The following is a 21,190-nucleotide window of genomic DNA, read 5'->3' as shown; positions in this document are numbered from 1 at the left end:
TTAAGGATGATATAAAATTAATCTCTATAAAACACTAAATGTCATAAATTTTAAGATGCATCATCAAATTAATAACAACTCAGAGATGGCAGGGAGAAAACTGAAGCAACGCAATGTGTTACATTTATGCATCAATTATAAAATTTATGTTTACTTTACCCATGTAGTTTCCAGTAAAAAATCAAAACCACATTTTCAAAGGTTACTTAAATGGCTCCCTTTTCCCAACCCTTTCGGTTAGGTTATTTCATACATCTGTGCTACGGATTCAATTGTGTCCCCCACCCCAAATTCACATAATGAAGCCTGAGAGAGAGAAACACTGATCTGAAAGAAGAGAAATATCGATTGGTTGCCTCCCGTGTGCCCTGAACCAGGGACTGACCCTGAGATTGGGGTACCTGCCTGACCAGGAATCAAACCCGAAACATTTTGGTGTATGGTACGAGGCTCCAATCAACTGCGCCACCCAGCGAGCGCCTCTATGTCTACTTTTATCGATTATAGACTCTCTTGACTTTGAGCACGCTCCTTGTTTGGTTAACTTTTTTGTACGATATACTTTTTAAATTGTATATCAGACAGTACGTCTAAAGAAAAAAGTAGAGACGTAAACACTTTGAATTTAATCCCAGTGAAGGGTATGGTCCATTATGACCCTTTTCAGTTCAGGCTGCTCTTGTGAAGGTCACTCAACCTAACCTGCATCTAGATGCACGTAGTTTGTGGTGGTTTTCACTGGACTCCGTTTACCACTGGCTTCAGCGACTTTGAAGGTTGGATCAGTACTTTTCATTTAGCAGGACAAGAGATTTCATCACTTGCAAGACAGGGTGTCTCTTTATGTTTTACAGACCACGTGCTATCTCCAGGCAATGGCAGGTTTTTCTCCTTTCCTGTTTTGTCACTCACTTTCCGTTTCCTGGGAACCAATTTATTCTACGCTCAGACGTTGGAGGGATCCTGCAGTACCCTTGGAAAAAGAACTGGCATCCCTCAGAAGGGTTTCCTTGAGTTCTACCCCGTTTTCCTAACATTCAGGTGGCTGTTGCCTTCCCTCTTGATGAAGGCGCCTTGTGCCTCCGAGAAAATCTCCATCATTTCTCCTTTCCTCCCACAGACTTTGTGCGCCACCCTTGTGAACTCAGTGAAAGAAGGGACAGCTCTTTGCAAGCATATTTCTAAACTGGGGTTCCTTAGGATTCTAATCGTCCAAGCCAGCGCACATATGATCATTAAAAGCTTGATAAAGTGTTGGCATTTTTCACCCAATCACTCTCTAAGGCCGATTACTCCCCTCCCAAAGTTCCACCAGAGGGGAAAGCAGCTACAGATTCCTGCTTTCCTAGGAAGTGCTTTTCGGTTTATAGTTAGGTTCTCAGCTCTCTGATTATTTATTTTCTTAAGAGGCATGATTTTGTAACTTTCTTCTTAGACTCTATATAATTGCTCCATGATAATGATGAAAGCAATGGGCTCGTAATTTTTTACACCTTGATAAGAATGCTTAATGCAGTGTGAGAATTTGAATCTCTGTATTATGTGTTCCTAAGATTTTCTCTGTGTAGTGCCCTGAATTGTCTTTTCTATTTGCTAAACTCTCACCAAAAAGGTGAGAGAGTAGAACTTGCCCTACATATTCCACTTGAAATTACAAGATAGACAAGTTTTGTGGGGTTTTTTTCCCCCATTACATTGAATGGATATTAACTTAGATATCTTATTTATAAGCATGGAGCCTCTTTGGAAAGTCTCTTTCATTTCCTTTTGTTTATGCAAGAAAACAGAATTTCTGTATACAAAAAGAGAATAGGGGGGAAAAGCAAGAAAAAAAGAAAAACAAGCTTGAAATCATAATAAAACAAAGCCAAGAAAACTTATTTTACTCCAGGAACCAGCAACATTTAATGAGAGTGAAACAAACAACTGGTGTTAGATAAATGAAGCATACAGGAGAAAATAAAAAATGAAACAACTTGATCAAAGGATAAAATATAGGACTGTGATCAAAGAAAATAACTTTATAAAGAAAGCAATAGTTGATTTTTTATAGAGATGCTTAGGAGACAGAGAATATATTCAAAAAATTTAGTCAAGCTGTAGTACCAGATCTATATTTTATGACTATACATCTTGCAATAAATATTCCATTCTATTTCCTACAAATTGAAAATGGAGGAGCTAATAAATAACCATGATTTCACCCCTTGTAAAGCAAGGCTCCAAAAGAAGAAAAAAAATAGTTATTTTGTTTTTATTTACACTTTATAAATACTATAGCTATAAGCTAATTTTAAGATAGACAAAAAAAATTCAAAGTAGTAATTGTGATGCAGGCTCTATACAATTGTAGTCTTAATGATTTTAAAACTATTAAATTATACCCCAAATTACCCAATTTGAGAAATGCACTAAAAATCGGTATTTCTCCTAAGAGGGTTTTACAGACTTAGCTAATGAACCTTCCTGACAAAGTTTTGTGCATGCAGTGGCAATTTGGGGAGAAGGGTAGGGTTTTAGGAATCATAATGCATTTTTAATGGTGCCAAATTCTATGCCCAGATTAGCTTTGGTAAGCACTATGCCAATCTCTATACTGTCCCTTCTAAAAGTGCATTCTATGGATTTTACATTGATACATAATCTCATTTATCCTGTAAAACTGTTCATACAACAAAGTGATGTATCCTGGAAAATGAAAACTATAGCTGGAGCTAGATCCTTATAAAATGGTACCACCGTCCCAACCATTGAAACATAAATAAAATGTTTGTATATGAAAACACAATAGGACCCTTGTTAACGTATTAGACAGTCTCTTCATTTTCTTTTAGCACACAGACACAACCATATTCAGTAGGGATGAGAGGTATATAAATATATATATAATAGGGATTTAGGATTTAAGCTAGAAGTCTAAAAGGGTGGGGGGCCGGATACAAGAATTGCTATCAATTTCTTGAGAACATGCTAAAATTGCACCGTGATGAACTAGGTTTGCAAGCTACAGAAGTGAATGAGACTCTTTGGAAGTGGATATGGAGATACTTCGTGATCTTGCTCAAGATCTAGTACGTAGCAGGTGCTGAATTGGCACGTGAGGGCGAAGGAATGGAAAGATGATAGGGAGCAAATGGCGAATGGAGGAAAAAAGAGGGATAGTCTTTGTGAAAGAAATGTGCTTTTCCCTCCAGCCAGAGTGGCTCAGCTGGTTGAGGCTTGTCCTGTGCACCAAGAGGTTGCGGGTTCTATGCCTGGTCAGGGCCCATACCTGGGTTATGGGTTTGCTCCCCAGTTGGGGAGCACAGGGAAGGAAACTGATGGATGTTTCTCTCTCACACTGATGTTTTTCTCTCTCTCGCTCTCTCTCCCTTCCTCTCTCTAAGCATGTCCTGGGGTAAGGATTACAAAAAAAAAAAAATGTTTTTCCAAACTAGAGTTAAGATCTTGGTGGGCGGAAGCTGATACCTATAGTTCCTTTAAATCTCATTATGTTAAATATAATGCAATGCAAAAATCCATGCAGAGGCTTCCTTTCCTAAAGAGAACATTTGCAATCTGTTCTTTTTTTTCTTTTACAGTTGTCCGAAAAATCTGCTCTACGATTACTGATGTGGCCTATTACTCTCATCATTTAGATAAGAAAAGGGGTGCTTGGGATAGTTAAATGAACTACCAAAGGCCACATAACTCACTGTTGGATTTTATACCTGGTCTTCTGGTTTTAAAACATATAATCTTTGCTAGGGTGTAGAGTAAGCCTCACCCTACCTCTTGAGTTAATAATAAATAAACGTTGGTTTTTAAAAGCCTTATTTTTTACCAATCTTGGGTCAGATATTTTGAATAGTTCGTCAATGAAACTTAAAATCTCTAACCTTTCCTATACTCACTGGACATGCCTGAGTTTCATGAGCCAATACAGTTAATCTCTCTATGAAAATCCCCTGTGATATGTTGTCAGAATTTCTTCTGACTCATAGTGTCAGTTCAAACAGCTTTTCATAGATGACTGGAACTCTGACGAAAGCCTGCATCTTTTATGGCTAATCCTGCATGTGACCCCACCATTCACTTTATTTTTAGCATCCTGCAGTTCAAATGACTGTCTCCCTCTGACATCTACAGTAGATTCCAGGGACGTCTGATCTCCCAAGGGAACCTGGAAGGAAATTGGGAATGAGTACAGGATTTGAATGAGTTTTTTCAAAGTCTTACTAGATATGAAGCTCCCATATTACATTTTAGGGGGATTCCTCATTTTAGTCTAGTGACACGCACTGACTTTGGAGGTAGTAAAATAGCCACTGCAGATCCTTTCCACTTTTCGTAAAGATGCACAACCTCAAGCGTTTGGACACTAATGTGTGGCTCAACGGTTGAGCATCGATCTAGGATCCAGGAGATCTGGATTCGATTCCTGGTCAGGCCACATGCCGGGTTGTGGGCTGCAGCCGATCAGTGACTCTCTCATCACTGATGTTTCTCTCTCTCCCTCTCACTTCCTCTCTCTGAAATCAGTAAAGATATATTTTTTAAAAATGTATTGGTAAATATTTAAAGTTCTATACCCCAGGGACTAACTGCTATTGTTTTCAGTTATTGCTAATGTAAGTGGGAAGACACCACATTTCTTAAACTGTCATTTGAGAGTATATAAGAGCATTGCTGATTTTACGCTAATTTTGTTACCAATCTCTTTCTGGGCTTACTGATGATTTTGGCCTGTTTTTGTTTTTCAGCTGCTTCTGTTGGGTTTCCCCGGTGACACATCCTATAATTGGCAAATAGTGAAAATTGTACTCTTTGTTTTTTCAAATTGCATTAAATTTATTGGAGTGACATTGGTTAATAAAATTATGTAGGTTTCCAATGAAAAATTCTAGAATCATCATCTGTATAGTGCATTGTGTTCAACACTATATTCTTAACTTTCAAAAAAATATCTATTAGTTTGTTATATTTTCTGAAGTTATTGAAAAATCACTTCTAGAATACAATTCAAAAGTAATGATGCTATTAGCCATTCTCAAAATTATTTTTAGAATTACTGAGAATGCTTTTAGTCTAGTGCTTCACCATTACTAACAACGCTTTTTTTACATCTCTTTTTCCGATATCCATTTTTACCCTGTCAAAAAAACCTCTGATAATCCCTACTTTATTAATAGTTTCTAGAAGGTCTAGGCTTTTACATTTTTTAAAGTCTTTGATGTCTTTTCATACGAGTCATTTTTATTGACCGTTCTATTGATGGATTATAATAATTTGTGCCCCGATATTAAATGATCATTTAATAATTTAAAGGATATAAAATGATGTTTTATTTGTTCATTGTATAAGTCAGTTATAGGATCAAACTGAACAGCTGAGTGGACTTTGATAAAGAGACTGTTTACAAAACGCGGCCAGGTTTAAAGAGAACCTCAGACAAGGGGTAGTACAAGCACCCTGGGACTAGCGCTAGTTGTGACCTAGGTTTGAATGGGCAAGAGGGAAGGAAAGAAGGTCGCTAGAGGAAGATTGCTTGGCAGGAGATGTGACCTGTATTAGAGAGATTAAAGCAAGTTTCTAATAATCTAACATGGCCCAGGACCTGTGTTATATATGACCGTTCTCATTAATATAACAAGGACTCACACCAATGAAATAATTTTATTAAAGACTATGAAAGGAATGATGAGGAACTTGTGTTTAAAAGACAGACGTGGCGACTGGACCCAATAAAGGTATCAGTGCGACTAGAGCTTGGTGACCAAGAGCACACTGAGTACTGGAAGAAGACAGAGAGGCACCAGGAGACAGTAAATACTCAGGGACTAACAGTTCAGGGTAAGATGCCAGGTTTCATTCTAAGAACAATGGGAGCCCATTGAAGGCTTTTACACAGGGAGTGTTATGAGCAGGCCGTCTGAATTATTTATTCCTTAAAAGAATCCCTGATAAAATCTCTGCACCAGATGACTGATGTAGGTAAGTCAGTCAGTCATATTATTTCCTGAGAATGCGTGGTGGATGGATGTGGGTTGATAGGCAGGGATCTATTTTTAATTATGTTTTTGTTTCCTTAGTTCCACATATTTTAATTTTTCAGATATAGGCTTGATGGCTTACGCTCCACTAAATGTCAAGAAAAATTTGAGATGTTATAATTTTTAAAACTGTAAATAAGGATATACTAGTGTATTGTTTTAGTTTTTAAGTCTTCTGTATTTACGTTTGTATTTCTGATTGTATCTTTATAAACTACACCTTTCTCTGACACCTTTACTAGAAAATCTTCTAGCTTATTAACGATGATTTACCTAAAGTGACAGATGCACCATAGAACTAAAGTTTCCCAGACATCCCAATAGAACGGAATACTGTCATTACTGTGTTTTTGAGTATAACTTGTAAGTAACCAATTTACTTGAGTTCTTTTCTGCTTGTTAACAATATCATTTAAACACTGAATTTTATTATAAATACCAGGTTGGTTGCATCTCATATTTTGAGTCGTTTTTTTTATGCGTCTTCCATTTCAAAAGGTATAGACTGCAATGCAATTAAAATTTTTGCAATTAAAATTTTACAACATAATTGTAAATTTTAAGCATTCATGAGTATTCCTGCGTGTCTTTACCATAGTTCCTATGTTTGTCTCAAGAGGCAGCGAAGAGGGGGTGTCTGTGAAATTTTGGGTCTATGGCGAACCGCGGTTTGCAAGGCAGGACGCCCGCAGGGGAGAGTAGGTGGTGGTCGCTTCTCAGAGGAGCAGGAGGCGTGCTGTGTCCTGAGAGCCGAAGCCAGGGAAGAAAGCAGCAGCAGGATCGCGAAGAGGGAGGAAAGAGTGAAGACCGGGGATATAGCAAATAAATTCAATTTAAACAGTCTGCTAAAATTATTAGCATTACAGAGATTGGGGCATGAAGGAAGTTCCCATTCTCATTCTGGCTGGTCTGGGAGTCTGGGAATGTAAACCTTTTTTAACTTTCCAGTCCTGCCTCAGTGCCTGCATATACATCTGGACCTCTAGCTAACCCTCTGATTAGGAACTCACAGATCCAGACCTCCCCACTGCCCCCCAAAGGACTCGAATATACATCCACTTGGCATCTAGGGCACCAGATGTGACCAGACCTCAGGGCCCCCATCATCATGATCGCCTGACATCCGACTGCTAACTGTGCTGGGCCAATCCTAGGACTAAGAATGCAAAACTGCCAGTCATCAAGAATGTACTTTTATCTATGAGAACTTTTAATGTTTCTTTCTTCTTTTGATCACTTTTGGGTTTTTGCCTAGTTGGCCAACCCCAAGACCACTGAGCATTTTCACCATTTATTTCTAGCCAAAGCCTTCAGATTTTTTTGAGCCTGTACAACAGGAAAGCACCTTTATCCCTTAGAGACAGTTTTGGATTCTTGAGCAAGTTTAGTTCCCCATTTACCGATGTGCACACTTAAGTGCAATTTGATGGCATTGTCCACAAAACCAGGTAGCTCAATAAAGGGAAAGTTCACAAATTATTGGGCCAAAACTATATTTCTGAGCCAAGCATAAAAAGGGAGGGAACCTCAAATACCCCATAGTGTGCTAGTATTCGCTGAGTAAAATGTTTACATTTCTATACTCTATAATTTTTCCCCATTTCCTAAATAGCAATGTTTGAATAAATTCGTTAAACTGTTTATCTCAGCCTAAAGTTAAACACAGACATAGCCATCTCTTAGATATTACTTATATGCTAGATAAAGATGTCTTAATTAAATCTATAATCACATGCCTGATGGGTGAAACTATTATAGCTTAATTTTCTCTTATCCAATTGCATCTATTGACAGTTAGCCCTATTTTCACTTGGTGCTTGTCATTTATCAGACCATTTTCAAATGCATCGCATATGATTACGTGTGCTTGTCTCAATCACTGAGAACATGACTTTTCATTCTAGCCGTGGAGGATTCGAACCCCTTACACCAATGCGGGAAACTTGGGAGATAGTTAATAAGGCTGCATAAAGCGCATTCAGGATGAGTAATAAATGCTCTGCTCAAAGAGGCTTTGCTCTGATGAGCCAGAAATAGAATCTCTGATTAGATGTCCCAAGTCCGCATCCACAGCTCACATTACAGCTTCAGGCCAAGGACTTGCTCTCAGGTTTTATGCCAGGAGATTGGTAGAGGAACTAACAAGTTAAACAAGTTGTTGCTATAATTACAACTGATATAAATTAATCCCTTACTATGTGCAGAGATCTGTGTTAAGTAGTTTCAAACATCACATCTGTGTCATAGGTGCCATGTAAGAAAGGGAACTCGATCTTTTCATTTGACAGGTGAGGTAACAAAAACACAGACGCTGGAAAGAAGTGTCATCTTCAGGCCTAGAAAGCAATGGTGAGTTTTCTGCTTAGTGACACTGAAGATGTCTGTCTTGGTTGGTTTCCTTAAATCCATTCATATCCCAAAACCCCAGCCTCACTTTCAACTTGGGGAAGCAGAACATATCTCAACATGGACGATCTCAGTCTAAAACTTTTACCTGTAATACATCTTCCTGATCACAGACATACTCTGATACTTCAGGTTTCCTGTTTATTTCTAACTTTATCTGTCTATCTATCTTTCTATCATCAATCTATCTAATCTCTTTGTAACCACCTCCCAATTATCTTTTTTTAATTAAAAATTTGGTAAGATTAATCAGTAAGAACGTTTTATACCAGCAGTTGTCAAACTGAATTCCACAAAACAGTAATCACACAAAATAATCTGTGACAAAAAGATACCTTAATCAAACATATTTTAGTGATATTAATTCTCTTTAGCCTGCCTTTGGGGAATCACACTTAGCTTTAAGAGTTTAATGTTTCTGAAAATTCCTGGGGCCTTCTTTAGGAAAAAAATATATATTTTTGTAACTCATTTCCAGATATATTTAAATATAAATTTCCACACAAATACCTTTTCTTTTATTATTTACTCATACCTGAAAGAATAATTTATTTATGTACTTTATTATCTATTTATGTATACAATGAACTCTGTTGTTGTTTAGGAAATCCTAGAAAACATAACCTTGGATTTATTGTTGAGATTACATATCCCCTGTGGAGTCGTCAGAGAATGGGTCTGCAAAGGTTTTATTCTTGGCTGCCTTGGCATTAGTTTTCACAGCCCACGGAAGGCCACACAATAGGTGCTATCTCTTTCCCCCCTTCCCTCGAAGCAAATGCTCTCATGGCCAGGGGCTCGGTCCCCGGGGAGGGCGCAGGTACCTAGAAGGCCTCCTCCCAGGAACTCCTTCAGTTAGGAACCAGAGTAATCCCGAATGCCCCTGCGGGGGCCTGGCGGTGTCTTCCAGGGGCTGGAGACAAGCCCATCCCCTGTTTAAAGGGTTTCTTGCTTCTCCACTGAATGCTAGAGAAGTGAAAGTCCAGCTTAGAAAACTCCGTGACATTCCTAGGAAAGGCCAATCAGAACTCCAGTTGGAATTCTTTTCTGGTGAAAGTCCTCAATGACTTTCATTATAAGGCTTAACAGTGATGCAATTATCAAATACTCTGGAGAGGATGCAGGAACACTAATGGGACTTGACACACAATTCTCATTTTTCCCCACAGAATTATTAGCCCAGTATCTGGAGCTCTGTCCTTGCTTTGCTATGATAAGGTTTCTGGGATGTCCGTGTTGCCCTAGGAAGCTGCATTTACCATCCTTTGCTATCCTTGCTCCTAAATATGTTTTCTCAAAAAAGAGCCAGTCAGGAAACGGAGAAATAGTCTAGTTAAACAATGAAACTCGGGTACCTCTTTATTCCCTGGACTTCTGCAGGGGACAGCACCCTGAATTCTAAATAGTAAAGGAATGGGCATGGTACTTACCGGGTATCCATTATGTGTGAGCCGAAGGCTTTCACACATGTATTATAAATCACCTCTACAATTTTGAATAGTGGCTATTTTATTCTCATTTAAAGATGAGAAACTAAGGCTCATACAAGTCAATTCCCCACGACCAGCAGGGTTGTGTTAATAGCAGGTATTGCAATTCATGTCTGTGTACTTTTTGTCATTAATTGTAAAATTATTGGATTAAATGAATATATTGAATAATTTAGTCAAATGGTTCAAAAGCTAAACAATAAAAATAAAAACCCACAAAGATATACAGTAGGGTCAGGCTCCCACCTGGGTCCCTCTCCTCAAAAATAAAACAAAACAAAACAAAAACAAAGCCAGGTACTACTATTAGTAGTTTTTCATATATACTTTCAGATATTTCCAAATATATATTTTTACTGTCGTAAAAATACAAATCATATCATTCTATATATACAGTGTCCTTCACTTTGCATTTTTTTCACTTAACAACAGATCCTTAGAACCTTCCTATTAGTACACAAAGAGCGTCTTCATTTTATTTTAAAATTGTATAACATCCATTCACAGATGCGCTGCAATTTCTGTAACCATGACCCTAATGAAGATGTTTAAGTATTTAGGTTGCTCCCAGTCTTGTGCTACTATATGCAGTAACGAATAATCTGATATTTAGGCCAGAGTAAATGCGCTCCTAGAACTTACTATAGAAATAATCTCTCTCTCTCTGTCTCTCTCTGTCTCTCTCTCTCTCTCTCTCACACACACACACACACACACACACTCTGTGCATGTCTGTGTATTTTTGAGGCAGCTTTTCCTCACCTTGTCTGCACATGAAAATCAGCTGAGGACTCAGTAAATATTAATGCCTGGACTCTGCCCCTAGGAACTGGAGTGTAGCCTAAACATCGGGATTTAAAAGCCTTCCCGGTGCTTCTGAAGTGACCCCAGCTGAGAGTCGCCCTTGCCGTGTCTTCCCTAAGTATCTCAGCCGTTTCTCAAACGGACTCCCTGGCTTCTGGATTCTTGTTTCAAAAACACTCTGCCTCCTTCTGTCAAGCCAACTCTTTGTGGGATTTAAAATAGATTTGGTAATGCTGCAATGGTTTTCCTAGCTCCTGAAGCCAGTTTCCAATCCAAGATCTGTTTTCCCAAACTAATGCCATTGTCCTCCTGATGTTCCTGTCCTGCGGTTCCCCATACGCCTCTGCAGCAACTTAATATCGTTCATAAAGTTCGTTCACCTGACCCATGTTGTTCTCTGAGGTACACAGGTGGTCCACAGCTCAACTCTTCGAGCAAGAAAAGGTCAATATGGCCTTGGGGATGTTTATCTTTCCTGGCTCCTTCTTTTTCCTTCATTCTACCCCAACTAAATTTAATATCAAGAGGAAATCCTGGAGCTTTATCTTTGCATGGCAGAAACCTCTCGAGGAAGTACAATTCCCACCCACCCTCGCTTCTACCCTTCGTAGAGAAAGGCAGAGACGCAGGTTTGTCTATGACCTTTGTGTGAGCGCCAAATCTTAGCTACTCCGGTGCTACATACACTTGTCCTAGTGCATATAAGAGTATTGCTTGCAAACAAGTCTTTGCTTTCTTATTTATAAAACAGGGCATACTGTGAAGGAAACAGACTGAAGGAATTTTGTGGTTGTTAGAGGAACTGAAATACGGCTAGTGCCCCACAGAGAGTGGGTGCCCACTATGTGCACTTGTGCTGAATGGAGAACATGTAATAACCAAAAAAGGGTAACAGACTTTGGCACCAAGTAATCTCAGTAGACTGCAAACTCCACAAGATTAGGAATCGCCACAGCCCCGATATCCAATGACCCCAGACATCTATCAGGCTGTTCCCGCAGCAATGTGTTTGTTGAACTAATGAAGGAATTAACAGGCACGAAGTGGGACTGAATTTTGGTTTTGGCATTTACCAGCTTTCCATTTAAGAATTAAGTTCCTTGAAAGTGAGTTTCTTCATCATTGAGATAAAGGTCATACCACCTAGTTTCCTGAATTACTGCCAGGTTTAAATGATAGCATCTAGCAGGTTTTCCAAACTATAACAGATATTAAATAAATGCTTATGGGATGGATGGATGGATGGATGGATGGATGGATGGATGGATGGATGGATGGATGGATGAATGAATTGGGACAACACAAATAAGAAGAAGATATTGGGGTGTATAAGGATACATTCACAGGTTAACATTAGCAATACTGTGTGTGTGTGTGCGTGTAAGAAAACAAAGTTATTATTGACTTTAACCTCTGGCCTCATACCAAATTTATCAGAATTCCATACATCCACTGAACACCCCCAGGCCCCTGGCTCACCCCCGCCAGTCGCACACACATTGGCAAAGGAAGAAACGATCAGCGCCACCATCGGGCACTGGCTCCCACCAGCACCACCTTTGTGCAGAAGGTTCATTCTCTCTCCTTCCATTCAGTGCCTGACAGATTTATAAATGGGAAGCAAAAAGAAGGTGACAACTGGATTTGGAATGACATCCCAGTCTCATAAATGAGGTCTGTTTTCATTCACATTATGGAAGTTATGAGCAAATGCGATTTTCTCCAGTTAGAAGTTAAACACATTCCTGTGCAGATCGATAAGGTAAATTTCCATTTGTTTTTCTTCCGATGTTCATATTTAATATTAACCTCAGAGTATAGTAACAATTTGCTCATCCCCTTTAACACACGATTAATTTGTCCCTACTTATTGTAAGCATTGACTTTTATATGTGATTATAAAATCATTTCCATAGGTAGGGCTCATTAACATGCGTGCATGTATCTTCTTGCATGTGTGTGTATGTGAGCGCGCACGGATGTAGATGCCCACGCCCACAGTTGAAAGATGCTGCATCTTCTAAGAAGGGACAAAACATCAGCCATCTTACGTTTCAGACTATATACTGAATTACTTACTGGCAAGTTCATTAGCATTTCAGTAATGTAACACTTTAATTGGGCTATGAAATTGCTTTAATCTTCCTCTCCTCAGTAACGAGAAACGCTTGGCCCTGTTGTAAAACTTTTGAAGTATTGTGCACAATGCTGGATCTCGGTGACCTATTAAATAAAACAGCATCTCCGGGAGGAAATCTTCCAGAGCTCTCGGGCACCCTCCCAGCCCAGTCACAAGCCCGACGTCAGCTCACCTTCGCAGGCCCTCGGCCCCCGTGCGCCGTTTCCTGGATCTAGCTGTCCGGAGCGGCTCACCATCCCTGGGCAGGCATACACTTTTATTCGGGTACCTAATCGATTGTATATTTGTTCTTATGAAGTTGATTATTTAATCAGGGAGACTGAAAGCTTTACAAGGCAGAAATCCTTTCTTTCCTAACTACTGTATGTTCAGTGCCTGGCACTCACAATCTGTGTTTAGTGAATAAATAATAGAATAATTGATAAAATCCAAAAGTGTATGTAAATATTTTTAAATTCCTGATCAAGAGGAAGTACTTCATTTGATGATCTAAGTTTTTAAGACTCCAGCCTAAAGCAACAAACTCAGTGTTTCCACTAGAGTAAGACTCTGGATGAAGGTGGGGAAATAGGGGGATAAATATGAGTCCATTTAGGGCTGTTCAGTTGATGATGCCTGATACAACCTGAGAAGTCTCAAGAAACAAATCCCCTTGTCTCCTAGGCCCTTTTACTTTGCGAGGGAAGGACTTGAAGCCCTGGAAGACAAGTTCACACAAAGCAGTGAAAGAATGCACCTGTTTATCCAAATATATTGGCTGACTCTCAGGAGCTGCGTTTCCCACCACCCACAATCCTGCCTTTTCTCACCTTTAAAACTCTCTCTCTGGCTCAGCTGTTTTCTCTCTCCATCTCTTTCCATGTGTGCAGCTATCATGCTCTGTGTGGACAGTAATCACTGGAAGATATTTTGTTTTTCATAACTCTGTCTCACCTGAGAATTTGACGTCCGTCCCTAGCTGTTTGGGATCCTTCTATGACTCTTTCCTATACTGATTTCACAGCTTAATAGCTGCACATCTTGCATGAGTCACTTAATGTCTTGAGCCTTAATTTCCTCAACTCAGTGATAGGGACGGTGATTTCTAATCAGAGGAGTTATTATGCAGACTATATTAACAATGAAATTCAAACTAAAGTGTGAATCATAAAGGAATATATAAATGATATTTTATATTTGATGATGCATCAACATTCATTTTTTATTCTAATAAAAGAGAGACTAGTAAAGAAAAAATTTAAATAAAAAGTTATATGTGTATAAAAAGACAGTTAAACTTATAAATTAAATGTAGCTTGATGGACCAAAGGGCCAGACATCTCTTTTTGGGGGGTCAGTTGAAATCAGCAGTCCTTGAAAGAAGTATCTACCTTCTCATTCTAGGAAAACTCCTGAATTTACGTGATTCGGACATGAATTTAATATAATTAGGAAAAAAATGGTGAATAAATAATTTATTAAGTGAATTTTATTCATCTGAAGACACTGACCTTTCTCAACAATGATAACTGCAGTTGCCTCCAGCTAATGTGAACTACTTGAGGGTTTTTTTTGGGTTTTTTTTCATTAGTGACAGCCGTTTTGGCAACTCCAATCTTGAAATGACATGTCGACCAAATGCTCAAAAATTTATGAATTGACATTTTGCATCTTTTAAATATTCAGCCTTTCTAGATGCATCAGTCCTCCCTAGTGTACACCTATTAAGAATCATTTTCGAGGAAGAAAAAAAAAAGTCATGAAATAAAAAGAGATTTTACAACACACGGCTTGAAATCTTAATGCGGTACCTCAGATCAATCAAAGCAATGAACGCCAAAGTTCTGTTTCAGCATCAGTATTTTTATGATAATTTTTTTCTTTTTTCCCCTCTTTCTCTATTTTCTCCTGTGGCTGGGTTATAAAAGGCTTCAGGTAATGTTTGTGTTGTAAACTGGAGGCCAGTAATTTCATCCCCCCGTAAAACTCACTGGCAATTACAATAGCATCGAAATGGTGCGTAAATGAGTTCTTCATAGAGCAGGAAAGAAAAATGGTGTAACAGTTAAGCTTTTTAATGATGGGCACTAAAGCAATGCTGCTGATTAGATTCTTTGCTAATTGCCTTCTGTTACTTAGATTGGATGTATTTCAGCAGAATAGAAACATCTATTTATAAATACTTGTTTTCTTGGTAGCAATATGAAGCTATTGGGTTCTGAAGTCAGAAAGTGACTCTCAGGGTCCTGTCATCCACTTGTCAGCTGGTAGGTAAAGGGAGTGATGGACCACCTGAAACAGCTCCAAAGACTCCCATGTACTTGGAGGGTGTCTACTTTTTACCACATGGTGGAAAAGCCCGCAGCAGGAACCATGGAGCTGAGATTTGGAAACTAAAGATCCAGGTAAAGAACTTTCTGAGAAGGGGACCCGGCAAAGGCAGTGGCCCTGAGGCGAGGATGAGCTGGGGCTCTGAGTAGAGAGAAGAGCAAGATGAGTTCAGAGATTTAGGCAGGAGTCCGATGAAAGGGGCTTTTCAGACTAGGCCAAGTTATTGGGGATTTAGCGCATGGGTTGCTGCAAAGCCTGGAGGGTTCAATCAAAGGAATGTTATGCAAATTAAGTCGAGAAAATCATCTACCTGCTAAATGGAAAATGACTTGCAGGAGTGTAAGGATGTTATGGGTTGAATTGCATCTCCCCAAATTCATGCGTTGAGGCTTTAACCCTCAAGGTGTCTGTCATCGGAGATAAGGTGTTTAAGGACATAATTAAGGTTAAATGAAGTCCTTTCTTCTATTCCAAGAAAGGAAAGAGAAGCCAGGAGCAGACACAGACAGAAAGGAGAGGCCATGTGAGGACAGTCATTTGCAGTCCAGGAAGGAGAGGTCTCATCAGAAATCTTGATTTTGGATTTTCGTGCTCCAGAATTGTAAGAAAGTTAATTTCTGTTGTTTAAGTCACCCAGTGCGTGGTATCCTGTTGTGAACAACCTGAGCAGACTAATGCAAAGGCTATTGAGTCACCCTGGTAAGTGATGAAGGTGGCAGCAATGGAGGGAAGTAGACAGATTTAAGATATATTTTAAAGTTAGAGCGTTCTATCTCTAATGAATTAGGTATAGTGTTCAGGGAAAGACAAATGGTGACAATGATCTATGGGAATATACCATCACCTTGTTCAGCGGCAGATGGAAGGAAAGCACCATTGTCAGTGAAGGGAACTGGTGATTCCAGTAGAAAATTATTGCACGTACCTAATTCAGACTTTGTGATCGAGGCGGATTTTATTTATTTATTTTTTAAGAAATAACACCTAAGTTGCAAACTGTGATAGAGGTTATCCTGAGGTGGGAGAAGGGGAAACCACAATGATTCATCCAAACAGAAGAAATAGTAGGTACCAAGACTGGGATCCAAGAGAAAGAAGATGTTGTGCAATCATATTTACACAATTATTTACCAAATCCTTCAAATCTTATCTACAAAATTATTTATCAAATTCTTCCATACTGGAAACATTATGTCAAATACAAATGTCATAAGGTTAAATTTAATAAAGGTAAGCCCTGGTTCTTTATTAAATAATTATTTTTCGGATTAGTTCCTAGTCCTAGATATTCATGTGTATGTATAAGAGAGAAATTAAAATAGAGTATGTACTCAACTGTGTCAAAAGTGGTGGAAACCTCCCTCCACTTCACCCATGCATTAGAAGCCTTAAAGACGCGTATCGTATTGTTTGAAGATAAGAACTTTCTTGGGGAAGTGTATGGGATAAAGTAGCATTGTGGGGTGTGGAAAACCCTAGAGGACTTTGAAAAGGAGTGAGCTCATCAATCAGAGCAACGGAAGAAGTGGTCTTGAGGAAACAAACAGCAAAACATTGAAACGTGAAACACTAAAATGAAAGAAGTGAGGCTGAGGAACAGAAAATAATGCATGGTGATTTAAACAGAAAAAAATCCCTCTAGGACAACAGAACCCCATTAGGACACATCTGCTCATTTCAGAGTTTCTAATATACTAACAGTTAAATCATACAATTTGAAATATAATTGCATTTGATAAAAGATAAGTCAGCCTACACGGAGGGTCTTCTCCTCTCGCACGCACATTATCACAGGGCCTCATCGTTACTGTGGCTCCCGATGGAGCAGTGGGGGAATCATAGAGTCTGGTGTTTAGTCCTGAGAAAAAGTGCTTAGCTAATAATTGACCAAACTCATAATCATAATGAGCCCCAAAAATATTAAAGTGTGTGTTAATGATCAGGGTTAGTATAACAGAGGTCGATTACTGCACTCACTGCACTTCAGTGAGGGTTTCTCAGTGTCCTGTGGGATTCCCGGTGAGGGAGGAACGCTACAGATAAAAGGTGTTAGTAAAATGCAGCTGTAATCTCCAGAGTTACTCCCATTCCACTTGGAAATCAATGAGGCTCACACCAAAGATTTCCCGGAGAAAGGAAAACAGTTTAAATTTGCCTAACATAGAGTCCCACGATATGAGACTCCGACTGTGAGTATGGGACTATCTTTTATAAAGTAGTGGGACATAATAATTATCATTTTTCCTTAAACTGTGCTCTGTTTTATATACTGAGAGTGTGTGTGGCTTAACCCACTTAATAAATGGGGAAACAGGCTCAGAAAATGTTTTTCCATTCTCCCTCCCTCCCTTCCTTCTTTATTTTTCCTAATATAATATAATATAATGTTATGTTGTTATGTTATGTTATATTATATTATTATATTATTATAATATAATATATTATTACTTATATTATATTAATTATATTAATTATATTATATTATATTATATTATATTATATTATATTATATTATATTAATTATATTATATTCATATATATACTGTCACATACCATTAGTAAGCCCTGGAGACAAACAGAGGAACCTGGATTTCAAACACTCCACTGATGGGAAATGACCTTCACCCTCCGTTGCGTCTTTTAGAGACAACCTGACTCCTGTCCCTTCTAAACTTAAACTAAGGCATCTGAATGGTGAGGTAAAGGATGAGAAGATGCCATCTGGGCAGCGAGGCAGTAAAAGGCCACTGACACAGAAGAAAGAAACAAACGTTCTGGTATTCAAAGGAGTTTTCATTATTCAAAGAAGAAACTGAAAATAAGCGTGGTGGACAGCCCGCCCGCAATAATCTCACCTCCTATGCCTTTGTGTGAGCTTCTCCCCTTGAGCGGGCGGGGACTGAGGTTTGCTTCTAACAGACAGAATAGAGAAAATGTTCTGGGGTACATTTTCAGTACACTTGTGACTTCTGTCTTGCTGGCAGATCCTCCCCACTGACTCTCACCCTTGCTGATGTTGATAAAACAAGAGGCCAGGCTGGGGGGGCTCACAAGGAAATTAGCTGAGACCCAACAGACAAATGGGAACTACGGATGGTCACTGGCCAACAGCCAGCCAAGAACTGAGACCTTTAGTCCAACGGGCTGTCAGGAACTGACTCTTGCCAATATGCAGGTTACCTCAGAAGCAGGTCTTTTCTTAGTTGAGATTTCAGATGAAACCCCAGGTTTATGTGAATCCTTTGTTGTAGGCTCCTGAGAGATCTCGAAGAGAGCATCCAGCTAAGCTCTGCCTTTTTCCCTGACCCACAGAAACTCTGAAATAAAATGACTGTGATTGTAATCTGCTAATTTTATATAATATTGCTATGCCCAAAGAGACAACTGATAGAGTAATTGTGGCAGGGATGTTCTGAGAGTTACAGAGCTGGAATGAGGTAAAGGCGGAGAGCTCAGCATGAGCAGATTTGGGAGGGCTTTTAGGTTATAATAAGGAATTCTTTTAAGAAAATCTTAAGAAGCAGTAAATAATTTAATATCCCCTTTGCTATATGACCCTTAGAGATAATATCAAAGGAGTCATGAGTGTAAAGTCCTGTTTAAAACTCCTACCTTCTAGCCCAAAGACCATAACATACATCTAGAATGGACTATGATATTCATGATACCACAGACGATAGTCTGAACAACCTTGGAAAGATTTTCTTATTAATTTACATTATAATACATGTCCTCGAAAAACCTAAGGCCACTTAGCCTTGATTAAACAATGAAATGGAGGGGGGCAAGAGCTGTGCCTCAGGAAAAGTGTGTAATTTCCCTTCTTGACTCTCTCCCTTTCAACACGAATCGTAAAGCTTGGGATCATCCTCCCATCCCCACCCCTACCCATTTCTCTTAACCTGGATAAAAAATGACAACCCTTAGATACCAGCTCAGGTGTGGATTCTTCAAGTAATTCCACTTCTACACCTTGAGTCCCATGGTATCCTCTTTATCTAGGTCACTACTCTACCTGAGGGTTCTGGCTCCCTCTTATTTACAAATCATGTCGCCTAAGTGTATGCTTCCTACACTTCCCACTTGGCCGTGGAATCTTTGAGAGAAGACACTATGTTTTATTCACCAGAACATTCCTAGGCCCTAGTACAGTGCTTGGGACCTATTATATGTTTAATAAAACATTGACAATGGGATAAAAACACTTAATTTTTGTTGATGAGGGCCTACATGGACCATGGTAGTGAGTACCAGCAGATAAGGCAGGTTAATTTATTTTAACTACCTAGATACCTTCCAAATATTAAAACATAAGTCATTCTCTCATGTACGACCTTTCCCAATGCACTATTAATCTTTCAATAACTGATCTTTATTAGTACATGTGTCAAGCCAACTCTTTGAGAAATATCAGACATCTCAAATAAACAGGCACAGTCCCAGAGGTATGACATTATCAGAAAGGGAGGCCAGTAAGGAGTCAGGCATGTCCTAAGGAAGAAAATATAAATGAACAACGACTTTATCAAGATTCCACAAGGAAAACAGATTTAATAATCACCTTCAGCCATTTCTCCCTCTATAGAAATGCTATCTCTTCCCTGTATCTATTTAATTAAATAGTCCTTACACAAAATCAATAATTAGTCATTCTGAAGACAGTTGAGAGATTTTAAGGTCAGCAAAGTCATAAACAGTCAGCTCTACCAAGTAAACCGAAATCGCTGAATAAATTACAAAGGAAATTCTGACTCGGGAAAGGGGGATCTATGGAACTAAAGATATTTCTAAAATGATGACAGTAGGGGTGAGAAAACATCACCAACCTCACACAGTTATTAATTGGCAGAGCTGGATTTTAGATCCAAGGGTATTTGACTCAAGCCAAGGATTTTCATCGAGTAAATCAAATGAATACATGACTAAATGAGTGGCTGAATGAGTGGAGGAATGACATTTGAGCTTTGCAATGCTTTAGAAACAGTGGGATAATCTCTTTACTTCAATAATTCCTTAAGATCACCTGGTGGAGAACCATGAATTTAGATCTTGGTGGTGGTTGTTGTGTTGTTCTTGTTTGACTTCCTATCATTATTTTTTTAGACTAATTCATAGGAGATGTTGTTCTTTCATCTGTCCTCTCTCTTTTAGTGATGGCGACAGCCATCAATGAACATTTTTCATACCTATAAAATCATTAAGGGTTGCAAAACAGGGACTCTAGTTCTATTGAGCCTTACGTTCTGTTGTGGTTTGTCCCTTGTTTAGCTGGGATACACTCATTAAGGAAAGGTTTCCATCACTATTTGGTTAGTCTGAGATACAGTGTCTATAATAAAGGCAGGGTGGTGCTTTCTTCCCCTGTTCCCAGTCTGTGAAAGAATAAGTCCTAGAATTGTCTAAATGTGATCAGAACTGGTGATTTTTCTTTTGTTTTGTTTTCACAATAATAGGCTTTAATGAAATTGTACTTTATGAAATTTAATCCATCGCAGTTATTTTCCTATTGATGATCAGATTACCCTATCTTTGGCAATGTGGCCTCTTCAGCTTGGCTCCCATGTCCTTTAGTTTTGATATGACTAGGGTAGTCTTCGACTACATCAGGGGTTTGTTTGTATGAAGAGATTTTCCAGGTTCCTGCCTAGGCCTAGAATTAGGCATTTCTCTAAGGAGCTTCCTTTAACTTATCTATTACTTTCCTTTATCTATTACTGTTTAACTGGTATATTTTATTTCCTTGAACTTCTACTAATATTGTTTATAGTAAGAAAATGAAAAAAAAAAAAGTCACTTTTCTAAGTCTCATTTTATCATTCTCTATAGATTGTAAAGATATTAAAGACACAACCTATGTTACTCATCCTTGCACTCTCAGCAGCTAATAGGGTACACTTTGAATAGCTGGTCTCAACAACGGCTGCGACATGCACGACTAAAGGGTTTCCAGTTGAGTATTATTAGTGACATTAGCCTCTGTGCTATCTGAGAAAGCAAATGGACATATT

This window comes from Miniopterus natalensis, chromosome 18 (assembly GCF_054644295.1).
Source record: "Miniopterus natalensis isolate mMinNat1 chromosome 18, mMinNat1.hap1, whole genome shotgun sequence".
Lineage (NCBI taxonomy): Eukaryota > Metazoa > Chordata > Mammalia > Chiroptera > Miniopteridae > Miniopterus > Miniopterus natalensis.
Note: the sequence above shows the minus strand (reverse complement) of the source record.